Genomic DNA, 14818 nt, shown 5'->3' with positions numbered 1-14818 from the left:
CCTCCCACCAGACCAGGTTGCTCCAAGCCCCATCCAACCTGGCCTTGAACCCCTCCAGGGATGGGGCAGCCACAGCTTCTCTGGGCAACCTATGCCAGTGTCTCACAACTCTCACAAGAAAGAATTTCTTCCTAATATCTAATCTAAATCTCCCCTCTTTCAGTTTAAAACCATTAACCCTCATCCTCTCGCTCCACTCCCTCAGATCTTTAGGTAATCGTTTTGAGCCAGGTGACTGTTAACCACAGTAAGCTAAAAATGCCAAATATAAGAACAAAGTTTCTTTTGGAATACATGTCACAGTTTACAAATGGTGAGGAGAGTTTACAATTGCGTGGACTTCGTGAGAGTTGAATTATCCGCCAGCACTTTTTAAGCGGGTGAAGGAAACCCACAAAATTTTCTTTCCTAAATTATTCATACATGGCAGCAGTGCGTTTTTATCCTTCTGCTAAACTCAGGCCTCAGTGGGGACTGAACGTCTTTGTCTCTTACAAAAACAAAAGCTTAACTCTGAGAGGCAGCAACTCCTGGCTCTCGGCTCCAGTTGAGATTAGAGATTTGGGAGTCAGGAGCTGAGAATCTGCCCACAAACCTTTAAGTGCTGATAGGGAAACATGCCTTAGATTTGTTTCTCTTGCATGAAGAAATTATTTATTCTTGGGATATCTGTACCAGTAACCAGCCACTTAGAAATATAGTGATGCTGGAAAATATTCTCTTATATTTAGGATTTCTTTCAGTGAAGCTGAACTGAATTGAAAATATGAAGAAGAAAAGATTTTACAGGATTTACTTTTCAGTTTATAGACACTGGTGATCATACATATGGCTCATGAATGTCTTGTGACAGGTATCATCGCCCCACTCTTTTATCTCATTTGCCTTTTTGGTGGTTGGTCAGATATTTGGAAAATAAATTAATTTTCAGTAACATTTTTAGCCCATTTCCTCACATGGAAATGATGGCACCAAAGTGGAATAAAATCCTTTCTTCTATTAAACATTTTGTAGATTTTAAGAGAAGAAGATGCCACTGTATTTAACAAGTCTGATTTTCTAAATAACACAAAGTTTTGTTTATGTAGAATCATAGAATCATAGAACGGTTAGAGTTGGAAGGGACCTTAAAGATCATCGAGTTCCAACCCCCTGCCCTGGGCAGGGACACCTCCCACCAGACCAGGTTGCTCAAAGCCCCATCCAGCCTGGCCTTAAACACCTCCAGGGATGGGGCATCCACAACTTCCCTGGGCAACCAGGGAATTCAGTGCTTCCCCACCCTCACAGGAAAGAACTTCCTCCTAATATCTAATGTAAATCTCCCTTCTTCCAATTTAAAACCATTACCCCTTGTCCTGTCGCTACACTTCCTGACAAAGAGTCCCTCTCCGGCTCTCCTGGAGGCTCCCTTCAGATATTGGAAGGCTGCTGTGAGGTCTCCCCGGAGCCTTCTCTTCTCCAGGCTGAACAACCCCAGCTCTCTCAGCCTGTCTTCATAGGGGAGGTGCTCCATCCCTCTGAAGTTTCTGACTTCTGCTTGAAAGTCATATGTCTTTCACAAAAATATTTGGCCCTAAATTGGGGGCTTTTTAGTGATGGAAAATCCAACACATCCCTTACTAAGTGCTTTCATATGGATAATTATTTTTACTATTAAAAATTATGCCTTATTTATAGCTGGAAATTGATCTATTTTCAGCTTGGATATTGTTATGCCTTTGTTTAGTAGATTTAAAAACCTTGCCTTTGAAAAGTTAAGTAAGTAGAGCTTTTTAAATTTCAAACTCCAGACCTTGAATCAGTCTCATGAGCCTTGTCTGAACCTTTACCAATTTTTTGGAAAACTTTGAAGATTTAGGCAGACTAATTGTCTCTTCAGTGCTGTATTCAGAAGAGATAGTATCTTCATATTTCTTCTTTTATACAAGCATGCTGCAAAGTACCTCTTCTGATAGGATTTATTTGGATTTCTGTTAACTCTTAACATGACTAATGCTATTTAGCCTGTGGTTTTGAGTGTCAGGATTATGATACTTCAACAACTCTTTGAATTTGAATCACAACAAACATAGGAACTCATAAGAAAGTCGGGATTAACTTGGTCAACACAACCAAATTCTAGTTAATTAAATATCTGCGAACCTCTTAGCTCTAATTTTCTTCTCAGCTAGGTCAGGTTCATCATAATCTCTCTGTGCACAGAACTGTGGGTTTTACCTTGCTCTTCTATATTTTTTCTTCTGGTGCTAACAGGTATTCTAGAATTTACTTCAACAATAACAGTGCAGTAATTATATAAATTGGCTGCACTATTCTGCAGGGGGGGGCAGAGGACGGGAAATATTCATCTGACAGTCATCACTCAAATAAAGGTAGAATAATTTATTTGCAGAGGGAAAATAACCTTTTTTTCCCCCCCTGAATTTTAAGCGACATAGGAAAGTAGCTCTCCTTTGTAACATAACATTGAGTAGAACAGGTAATTGTCTCTGTCTGCTTCCTATTTCTCCTTCGAATCCTCAAAAGTCAGCAAAATATGCAATTTGCTGGGCCAGTGGCCCAATCTTCTAAGTCAGCCAAGTCAGTCACGTTCTCATTCTTAGAACTCCAGTACTATCTTTCTTAGATTTGCTTGTAATCAAGTCTTCTCCTCTCCTTTGCCTACTTTCAATGATTTACGCTTGTAAAAGAACAGGCACTTGTATTGCCAATGTCTTAAAAAAAAAAATTATGTATCCTTAGCAGCCAAATAACTTATAAACGCGATACAAGCCAACTGCGAAGTGAAGTGAGTTGGAGCTGCAGCGCGTACTGTTGGGAACTGGGAATTAGCATAGAAGAGGCAGATGCAGGCAGATGGCCAGCCGGTTTGCTGGCCGGGAGAGCGCTGCACGCTTCCAACTGGGATTCTCTGCTTAGAGCAGATAGGACCCAGCACACAGAGTGTGAGGTCTCTCCCAATGTTCAATTTAATTTAAAAGAAGATCCCTCTACCTGGCGTTGTGTGGGTTTGCCTTGCCTTTTTTTTTACAGTTTCTCTACTGGGTGGGGAAGGGTTAGCAATTACAAAATTGAATGTGATCTCTGTTATATTTAGTCAATGGAATTTGAATAAAGCTATTGCTGCTTTTACTTTTGAGGAAAAAAAAAAATGAGAAAAAAAGCAGTAAGTGCTGCATTTGCTGCAAGTGATCTGATGTTGAGTAACCCATTCCTTATGTTTATATCTTTCCTCTTTTTGTTTCTAATGGACAAATGTAGGGTCAAAGTGAGGGGATTATATTTCCAAACAAAGTATATGACTTGTAACAATTACTGCAGTAAAGTCACAGGGCTTTTAAAGGGAGGTGGTGATTTTACCAAGTCTATGGTTGTGCAGAAACTAAAGCGGTGTGCCTCCCAGCGGCCCAAGACATAGTTACAGGTCAATCTGTACACAAGCAAAATAATGATGGAGATTCTGGGGCACTCGTATTTTGAGTACAGTAAGATATTTCATGCTACAGCAGCATTACATGAACTGAAAAATAGACTTTTCTATGTGATCCGAGAAGTATTTAAGAGGTTGAAATCCCCTCATTACATGATAGAACATGATTTCCTTATGACAGCTGGAGATCAATGGGAAGCAGGAACTGAAAGTCCACTTGGGCCCATCTGTTTCCCACGGGGAAGATGGGGGTCCAGAGGTGGGTACAAGAATGTATGATGAAGGCCTTCCCATACTCTTCTTCCTTTTCTAATGGCAGTGCTGATATATCAGAAGTCGGCTAAAGGCGAAATTCATTTCTGTGTACGTGACAATCAGTTTGTGGCCCACATGATTAAAAAGCAGATGGCAAATGTCCCACGAGTCCCGAGGTTGGTATGGGCTTTCATACTTGATTTTTTATGGTACAATATCATGTTCTGGGTAGACTGCATACTGGGATTAGATAATGGCACAGCAGCTGCTTTGTTGCACTTTCAGAGAGAGAGGAAAACTCCCAGAGCACCAGTGATCTAAGGGTAATGCTCACTTTATTTGAAAAAAGTCAGCATGTATATATATCTGAATTTCAGAAAGATAGTTGGCCTCTTCAGTATGCAGAGGACCTTCTGCACCTTGTTAGAAGAGGCCTGGCAGCGCTTACCGTTACATGCTGCCAGGCTTTTTGCCACGAACTATGGGTTTACGTGGTATGAAAGTACTACTGGAAGAACCTCTGAAAGATGTCCAGTTTTGGGCTCCCGAGTTCAAGAAGGACTAAGAACTGCTGGAGAGGGTACAGCAAAGGGCTACAGAGATGATGAGGGGACTAAAACATCTCTCTGCTGAGGAAAGGCTGAGGGACTTGGGTCTTTTTAGTCTGGAGAAGAGGAGGATGAGGGGGGATCTGATCAACACCTATAAATACTTCAAGGGTGGGTGTCAGGAGGATGGGGCCAGTCTTTTTTCAGTGGTGCCCAGTGACAGGACAAGAGGGAACGGGCACAAACTGGAACATGCAAAGTTCCATCTCAACACAAGGAGGAACTTTACTTTGAGGGTGTCAGAGCCCTGGAACAGGCTGCCCAGGGAGGTGGTGAAGTCTCCTTCTCTGGAGACATTCCAAACCCATCTGGACACGTTCCTGTGGGACCTGCTCTGGGTGCCCCTGCTCTGGCAGGGCACTGGAGGAGATGATCTCCAGAGGTCCCTTCCAACTCCCTATCATTCTGTGATTCTGTGGTTTAGTTTAAGGTGGTGGACACTGGCTTGCTGTTGAACGTCTTCACATTTTGAAGTTCAGGGTGTTACTGATATGTAGTTTCACAAAGAAGGCAGTCCTTTAATAGATATTTTAACAGCATTTGTTGGGTCATTAGGAGGTAAGCTGGTTCAGCTTTTGGTAGTAAGATATATCAGAACTAATAGGGTAGGCGATGTGCTTTTGCTACCAGCTTCCAGAGAGCTGGCTCAGGCAGTTAAAATTAATCACATATATAAAATCTGACAGCTGAAGTAACCTAAAGACTAGACAAGTCCAAGCACTTCTAATTTTTAAGGTCTCAGGACAAAGTCTCTAGTATTTTTTTTAATTCTCCGCATGTCATGTTTCTATTCATGCAATTAATGATTTTTTAGTTCATGAGACATTAAACTGTCAGTGTTTTTTGGCACAGTCATTCCAAAGAGATTAGCTTTGTCAGCTGGATCAAGAGCTGTCAATGGGCTGATGAAGATTTAAGTTTTGCAGGTCCTTCCTGAGTAGAGAGGATTTTAATAACAGTTAAGACATCCAGTGCGAGTTCATGGTTATGAACCACACACTGTAGAGCAGCCAGTTAAAATAACTTTAGTGTGCTTGGTGAGGATAACCGAAGAAAATATAGTAAAATTAAAGGAGAAAACATGGAAGGATTTTAGGCTGCTCTCATTTGTTGCCAGCCATACTATTTACTTATCAGAAACACCACTAAGGTGGGTATAGTACTAAGCCACTTGAATTGGAAAGCAATTGTGGATATTATCATGTTACATGAGAAAGCAGAACCTTAATGTGGGTATAGAGGTTGACAATATCTGATTACACAGGGCCAATTACAACAGGCTGGAGCAGGTCCAGAGAAGGGCAACAAAGCTGGTGAGAGGTCTGGAGCACAAGTCTTATGAGGAGTGGCTGAGGGACCTGGGGCTGTTGAGTCAGGAGAAAAGGAGGCTGAGGGGAGACCTTCTCGCTCTCTCCAACTCCCTGAAAGGAGGGTGTAGCCAGGGGGAGTCAGTCCCTTCTCCCAAGTCGCAGGCAATAGTACAAGAGGAAATGGCCTCAAATTGCACCAGGGGAGGTTCAGATTGGATATTAGGAACAATTTTTGCACTGAAATGGTTATCAAGCATTGGAACGGGCTGCCCAGGGAAGTGGTTGAGGCACCATCCCTGGAGTTATTTAAAAGCCAGGCAGGCATGGTGTTTAGTGACATGGTTTAGTGATGGTTCTTTATCAGAGTTAGGTTGATGGTTGGACTCGATGATCTTAAAGGTCTCTTCCAACCCAGACAATTCTATGATTCTATGAAATCATCAGAGTTGACAGTATTAGTTTTGAAGGGGGAAGAGTTATACTTTGGTCAGGTGTTGAACAGCCACATCAAATGATGTGTGTCACTTCAAATAACCAAATAATCCACTTCTGTATGGTTGAACGTGTAAGAACTGGTGTTGAAAGCAAAATACATGGTACCAAATTTCTGGCCAAAGCCTAGTTCCAGGAAGAAACAACAAGGCATTAATAGTGAATCTTTTAAAGAGGACTTGGCCTAAGAGCCAGTACACTAAGTATTTTCTATCTTTGCTCAAATAATTACATTCGAGATTTTTATTGAATATGTTTTTATGACTATTTATTTATGAACATTTTTATGAATAGAGGAGAATATGTGTCTATAATATACTTATTCTGATATGTCATATAAATATATGCACAATATTAAGTTATAGTCTGCATCTTCATTCCATGTTCACCCTCTGCCCGTCTGACTGAGTCAGTAGGAAAAGAGGTTGGAGGGTTTTTTTTTGTTGAAAGTCTGATTTTATTTGGGAAAACATGCAAGGAAATAAAAGCAGATACAGCTTATATGTTTGGTAGTTCTGTTCTAGAGATATTATCAGAGACAGCAATAAATGGAGAAAGTGATGTCAGATCCTGTTTAGTCTAAGAGGTTTGCTTAAGTTCTGTAAATGCAGAAGGAACTTTGCTGGAAAAAAAAATGAAAAAAAAAAATAAATTCAAATTGAAAGTAGAGACTTCCTGGAAATGTGAGTATTAAAACTGTGAAATCCAAAAAAGAGGCCTTAAAAAACAGGCAGAGCATTTAAACTTTAGGCTCAGGAGGACACTGCGATTACATGTGGTGTAAAAGAAGCATAACAAGAAGTCCTGAAAGCAAATTTTCACAGCTCTGTATAGACTGATGAATTACAGTTAGTAAGTTCAGAAAAAGATTATTGAAGAATCTGAAAGATTATCTTATTCCCTAATGATAATGTAGAAAGAGGTATATGTGGTGGTCTAACAGTAAGAGGATGCTTAATCCAGTAGTTGAGGATCCATTAATCTAGTTTTGAAAGAAAAGTAAGGTGCAGAAATGTGGATAGGCTCATTGCTGAAATTAATGCCAAAATCTGCCTGTTGATTCGATATTCTAAACATGTCAAACATAAGTACAGACTTCTGTGATGTGCTTTTTTCAGAGAATAAGCCCTTCCCTTCCCCTTCCTTTTATGGAACATAAAAAGAGGCCTTCTTTTTCTTGTTAGAAATATTTTCATTGTGATACATTTGTCTGACCACAATGAAGATGTATATCCATTTCGAAGTGCACTTATAAATTTGCTGTGTTAGGTTCTGCACAAATAAAGAACCAAAATCTCTGAACTACCAATTTCAAAAGGCTGCAGAAAATCACATTTGTTTCTGATAATATGTAGGCTGAGAAATTATTTTCTGTATAAATAAACCAGTTACAATATCTAATAAAATATTAAAAGTATACTGCCAATACTTTTTTTTGCATACATTTGACAAGAAATTACATTGTGACTTCAGCCATTCAGCTGAAGAAATGAGAAAGTCCTTGGTCTTTTTGCTCTAAGTCTCATTCAGGGAACACACATTAACTTTTTTCTTTTCTCCTTTTCCCTTTCCTTTCCTTTTCCTTTCCTTTCCTTTCCTTTCCTTTCCTTTCCTTTCCTTTCCTTTCCTTTCCTTTTCCTTTCCTTTCCTTTCCTTTCCTTTCCTTTCCTTTCCTTTCCTTTCCTTTCCTTTCCTTTCCTTTCCTTTCCTTTCCTTTCCTTTCCTTTCCTTTCCTTTCCTTTCCTTTCCTTTCCTTTCCTTTCCTTTCCTTTCCTTTTCCTTTCCTTTCCTTTCCTTTTCCTTTCCTTTCCTTTCCTTTCCTTTCCTTTCCTTTCCTTTCCTTTCCTTTCCTTTCCTTTCCTTTCCTTTCCTTTCCTTTCCTTTCCTTTCCTTTCCTTTCCTTTCCTTTCCTTTCCTTTCCTTTCCTTTCCTTTCCTTTCCTTTCTTTTATTTTCTTTTCTTTTCCTTTTTTATTTTCTTTTCTTATCCCTCTCCTCCACCCTTAATAATTTGATTAATTATTTCAGTTACATGTTTCCACTTGGCAGCCTCCGGAATCAAAGGTTCTATCTCAGCAATATGTCAAAAACAATGACACCGCAAAGGCTTGACTAAACCTTGACATGACACTAAGTGAGGAACTTTATCTCTTGAGACAACTGAGTGGATTAGATTAAATGAACTTTAAGAGGAACTTTAGAGCTACAAGCATAACCCACACAATCCATAAATATTGAATATATCTAAAAATGTGCACTGCCTAGCACTACTGCTTAATTCTGAATTTATATTAATTCTATTTAAGAATTACCCCCATGTCTTTATAACCATGCATAAATTAAATGAAATGGCAACTAAGTAAAAGAGAAAGGCTTTCACAAAGCACGGAAAAATTATAAAGGTTTCTTAAAACTACCTCTTCTGTAAAATCCATCAGTCATTTTGGAAAGTAGTCATGCTAAAACCAGTAAGACTTTTTACGCAGGTAAATATTCTTGTACAGAGAGGATACCTGGGAGTTTCTATTGACGTTGTTGTCTTAGAAATACCATTCAGTGTGCCCAGATCATCCACACTTCGTTAATATGTGGGTGGGAGTATGTTAGAAAGGAAGGAAGACTTGAGCTTTCTCCTCTTCCTGTGGTTTCTACACAGTGTGGGTCTCAGGTGCTTTGGCTTGGGGACCTTCCTGGAAATCTGTGTGACAGGTCTACATTTGACTTTCCTCTCTGAAAGAATGTGATAATTTTGGTTTTTCTTGTCAAAAAATTTTCACCTTATATGGTAAAGGTTTTAAACTGAAAGAGGAGAGATTGAGATGAGATCTCAGGAAGAAATTCTTTGCTGTGAGGGTGGTGAGAGCCTGGCCCAGGTTGCCCAGAGAAGCTGTGGCTGCCCCATCCCTGGAGGGGTTCAAGGCCAGGTTGGAGGGGGCTTGGAGCAACCCGGGCTGGTGGGAGGTGTCCCTGCCCAGGGCAGGGGGTTTGAAACTTGATGATCTTTAAGGTCCCTTCCAACCCAAAACCTTCTGTGATTTTCTATTACAAAAATAATAATTTGTCTGTAACTCATGCCACTATGGCCACCCTTCTGACACCTGCTATGAAAAGCAGTAGCTTCTGCCATGAAGCAAGAGCTGTATACACTTAGCTCTGTTAAGTTTATTCCCAAATAGAAGGCCAGAAAGACAGAGTTTTAGGCATCTTTATTACCTCCATAAAGGTTTTAAAATTTGTTGTTATATAGCCTAGCCTTTCTCCTGGGGGAGTCTAAAGCAACCCTCAACCAATTTCAATTGTACAAGGATCATATGAAGGAAATATTCATGTAAATATAACCTCGTCTTGTTTTTGGAGTAGTCTAAAGCAATCCTCAACCACATCCCATTATAGACGGATCATATGAAGACAGTACTCATTTAAATCAAGCTGACAGGTTCACAGATAACTAGAAACTAAGATCGTCTAATCTTACTGTTGAGATAGGCCATAGGATTTCATCACTGAGCCAAATAATCTAAAGAAAAATGCCTTCTAAAAAGCAATCCAGCCTTGATTTATAGGAATCAAAAAATCTGTTGCTCCCTTCAGGCATTTTGGCAAACAGTTTCATTTTCTCTGTAATTTGCCTGTACGATATTTTAATTTGGTCACATTTATCAACTTTATATGAAACATATGCCTTCTGGAATAATATTTCTGTATTTTTTTTCTATAAATAAGACATTACAATTGAAACAAAATAATTGTATGCAATGATGGTTTCTTAAAATAGGCTGCAATATGCTCTGTATGGTAATATGCTCCCTTTCTTTGTTTCCTAGATGTACAAAGCATACACAATATAACAGTCTAATTTACTCATATGTCCACTGCTTGAGGGATTTGATTTGTTTTTTAGTTTGGTTATTGGAATACAACACGCTAGTAACACCCTCTTTTGCGAGTTCTCTACTATTTATATTTGCTTTGTAGAAAATCTTTGATCCTGTGCTTAGGTTTGTGGAAAATAAATTATCACTGTTTACTAGAAGCTCCAAAGACTGAGAGAAGTCATGTGTCAGAGAGCAGGACAGCTTGGGATGTTACAGAATTTAGGGTTCTGGCCGTCCAAGACTGATGATAGTCCTTTTGATGCAGTTTTTTGCAATAATTTAATTCTTCTATTTAAAATTAAGACACTGATTGCAGAATTAGGCAACAGAGTGCTAATACCTATTTGTTAAGATGATGGTGAACATGAGCAATGCCAATCTGATGTCTTTTCACAGAACATACTTTGCTCATCTTAAAACTTGGCAAAGATGAAGGGTTTCTTTTGTTCATTTGGCTTTGTTTCTGTGATAGAAATGGAAAAGCAAGTACTTTGAACACTGTAGAGTGTGTATCAGTAGAACATCAAGAAAAAATCTAATACCTGTGGAAAGCTTAGGGAAGTTGGACTTGTTTACTCTCCATATAAAATTTCAGGATGTCACTTTGAATTATTAAGGTGTTTTCTATTTGTTTCTTGAAACACTGGAAACCTGACATGGGAAAAGAGAATAGAGGTCTCTGAGTTCCAAACTATTACGAAGCTGAATGGGAAGTGATTTTAAACTCCCTTGGCAATCTTTCACAGACCCATAAATATATCTTAAAGGATGCTTTCTGTAATAAATCACTATAATATAGGTCTTCTGTCTGTCTTAATATTAAAACATCTGTGAGGAAAATGGATGTGAGCTTGTAAAGGGATCCACAGAAGAGACTGGCTTCGTAAGTGAAGTCTGCAGTATGCAAATGTAATGCTTATTGCTGCAGCATCCATTGCAGAGATTGGAGGAAGTAAACACAAAATTGTCCTGATACTCTTAACACTGGTTGTCATAGGACTCAAGAGGTGTTTGATGACATTAGAAGCTATTAAATCCCCCCAAATTTTTATTATGGTTAAATCTTTAATTCACTAGTCAAGGAGTTGGTTTACCCTCAGACTTGCTTTCTCCAACTTTAACACTCATGATGTTTAGGAAATTTTTGTGTAACACCTTGAAAATATAAAGAGCAAAATACAAACGTAACCACTTGTCAAATACATCTAGAAAAAAAATAGGCATACTAGAATCACTAGTCAACTTTATTACCTTTCTTTTTGTGCGGGGTTTGTAAATAATGAAGCTACTGCTAATTCAAAATTTTTTCTCTCCTGTTTTACTAAAGGGCCTTTATAGAATCCCTTTCTTTCAACTCAGGAACAGAGCTGCATACATTGTGAAGTTGCTGCTATTGATCTAGCTGTTTTTTTTGAAAAGACTTCAAAATTTAGACACATTTGAAATGTAGGTATTATTGTTAAATGCCCGTCAATCCTTGGCACGTCATCGCTGATTCTTTTCCTGGGTGTTCAGAACTATTCAAACGCTGCCATAATGCAGTGTGCCACCCTCAAAAGAGCTGCATCCTTAGAACAGTGTCTTAATGGTACAGAAAAATAACTGGTTTATAGTATATTTTGCTCTCTCCTGTCCCACTTTAGTTGAGTGACTTTTCATCCCTTCGGTATTGAGCTAGTTGTAAAATTATATAGAACTATTTAACAGATACTTCACTTCATTGGGGTTTTTATCTCATCATATGACAACATATTTGTCAATAATGCAACATAGAATCATAGAAAACACAGAATCATAGAACAGTTTGGGTTGGAAGGGACATAAAGCCCATCCAGTTCCAATCCCCTGCCATGGGCAGGGACACCTCCCACTAGACCAGGTTGCTCAAAGTCCAGTCCAACCTGGCCTTGAACCCCTCCAGGGATGGGGCATGTAATCAGAATACTTATAAGCAGCTCCCAAGTTTTCCTTGTAAGCTTTTTTTTTTCCTTCACAAAAAGCAATTACACTGATGAAAAAGCACATTAATCCCCAAAGATTGTTAATCTTTAAAATTTTATACTATCATGTAGCCATAAATACAAGCAAAATCCCTAAAGATCTGTTTAAAAGAAAATGTCTTTGATGAAAACACAAAAAAGTAACTGCAGAACAAACCAGAAAACTTAATATTGTTGCGAATAAAAATCAAGGTCAAGTTTATCTTGCAGCAAACAGAATGAATATTAATTAAAGATAAATTTTCTACAAGCTAAAATAATCTTGTAATACTTTTCTAACATAAAGATGCTATAATCCACTAAATCACTACCTGTTCCTATTATATGTATATATAAAAATTGTGGGGCACTTTATCTAAATGGAAAATTACATAACTGGTGCACTAGTTGTGCAATATTGAGAGCTCATGCGACATTCCATTGAAGTTTAGAAGACAGTTTTGGGAGTTTTTTTGTTTGTTTTTTTTTTTTTTTTTTTTCTTCACTGAACAAGAGTATTATAGCAATAGGAGTTTATCTTCTTAAATAATCAGTGACAATTTTCGAACATTTATTTATGCTGCGTAGTTTCAAGTCTTCATTCTTACTTTGGGACTCACATGTATATATACATTTATATAAACTCTAGTTGGCTGCGCAAAAAATCCCCAACTTTTTGGTAAGAGAAGCTCATTTGCATTATATTGGCTATTAGACATCCCTGGAGGTGTTCAAGGCCAGGCTGGATGGGGCTTTGAGCAACCTGGTCTGGTGGGAGGTGTCCCTGCCCATGGCAGGGGCTTGGAACTCGATGTATCTTTAAAGTCCCTTCCAACCCAACCCATTCCATGATTCTGTGATAGGTAGCTGTTACGAAAGATACTAGAAAGTTTATATCACAGAAAGTGATAACATTTATTTGCAGCAGTTTTCTGCCTTGACATACTGTGCTTTAGCTTTCATAGTCGCCAGTGAGGCTTCACTTCCTCTTCATATTATAGAATCCTTGAATTGCTTTCTTCAGTGCACTTCCTGCCTCTTGTGATTCTGTAGTTGGGCGTTTCCTGTGGAGATCACAATTCTTCTGAACCCTGAATAAGTGAATCCCAGAGTGGTTGATGTTGGAAGGGATCTCTGGAGACTGACCCGTTCCAACCCTCTCTGCTCAAGCAGGGCCACCCAGAACCGGTTGCCCACAGGACCAAGTCCAGCTGGTTTTCGGATATCCCCAGGGACAGGGAGTCCACAACCTCTCTTGGCAACCTTTGCCCGCAGTCACTCACCCTCACAGTAGAGGATTTTTTTCTTAAGGTTAAATGGAATTGTATTTCAGATTCTGCCTCTTTTTCCCTTGTAAAATACTTAGCAGAGCCCAGCTCAATTTTCACTATAGGCCCACTTTGGTTATTTATAGACATTGATTAGATTTCCCCTGAGTCTTCTCCAGATCAAATAGTCTCAGCTCTCTCTCAGCTTCTCCTCAGATGTTGATACTCCAACCCCCTACAGTTCTTCATGGCTCTTTGCTGAATTTGCTACAGTATCACAGAATCACAGAGTGATGTGGGGTTGGAAGGGACCTCTGGAGATCATCTCCTCCAACACCCTGCCAGAGCAGAGTCACACAGAGCAGGTCGGACAGGAAAGTGTCCAGGTGTGTTTGAATATCTCCAGAGAAGGAGACTCCACCACCTCTCCGGGCAGCCTGTTCCAGGGCTCTGCCACCCTCACAGCAAAGAAGTTTCTCCTCATGTTGAGATGGAACTTCCTACATTCAAGTTTGTGCCCGTTACCTCTTGTCCTTTCAATGGGCATCACTGAAAAAAACCTGGCCCCATCCTCTTGACACCCTCCCTCGAAGTATTTACAAGCCTTGATCAGCTCCCCCTTCAGTCTTCTTCAGTCCTAGGTTTTTCAGTTTCCTTTCACATGAGACTTTTTTCTATGTCCTTAGTCATCGTTGCTGTCTTCCGTCACCCTGTATCTGGTATTCTTCCATAAATTGGGTGGCAATTTTCTATCAGCTGCTGCAAAGAAATAGAGTTTTAGTCATATGTACATACCTCAGTGAGAATGCAACAACGATAACTATGGAAACTGTATCTACCCTACAGGGTTGATTTTAGCTGAATCCCCTATTTAGAATAATCAACTCTGCCTCTCTATAAGTCAATATAGGAGGCTACTGAGCATGCAGAAATGAAGCACAACTATCATGCAAATAATTTAGGACCTCATCCTGTGTAAGTGTCGTATACATTTATTGTTCATTGGAGTTAATAGGTGCTGAGGTCATTCAGTGGCACTTTAAAACACGAGGGCCTTATTCCACATTAATCTATAATTACACTTTATTTTTGTTTTAGCTTTAATATTTAAGCACTTCAAAGGAAGAACTAGTAACCATAACAACTACAATTTGCCACGTTTCAACTGTTTTATTTCTGTACGCAATTTAATAGCTTTGGCTTTTTGGTGGTTGAGCACATTTGGTTTAATGCTCTCTTCATGTTTATCTGTGGAGGGAGGACAAGAACTAGTTTTGACCTGGTACCTTAAATCTATAACTCCACGTTTTTTGCTGGAATTTCACTAGTGATAATTATGACTAAAATGTTTGAAAGGATGAAGAAACAATTATAAGGGGAATATGAGAAAGTCATGGAGCAAAAAGACCAAAATCTGATAGAAAAAGTAATAGCTGTTATGATCAGTGGTATAGATCGATCTTCACTAAAATCAAAGTTTTCATTAATGCACAAGGAGTAACTTCAAACTGTAGCTATATGGAATAATCCTCTAGTAATGACAGCATGTTTGAAACAACCTTTTTAGAATTAAGGGATTAAATTTCAGATTTTAAGAAG

Source organism: Numenius arquata, chromosome 5 (genome assembly GCF_964106895.1).
Source record: "Numenius arquata chromosome 5, bNumArq3.hap1.1, whole genome shotgun sequence".
Taxonomy (NCBI): domain Eukaryota; kingdom Metazoa; phylum Chordata; class Aves; order Charadriiformes; family Scolopacidae; genus Numenius; species Numenius arquata.
The sequence above is the reverse complement of the archived record's forward strand: the minus strand, read 5'-3'. Positions refer to the sequence as shown.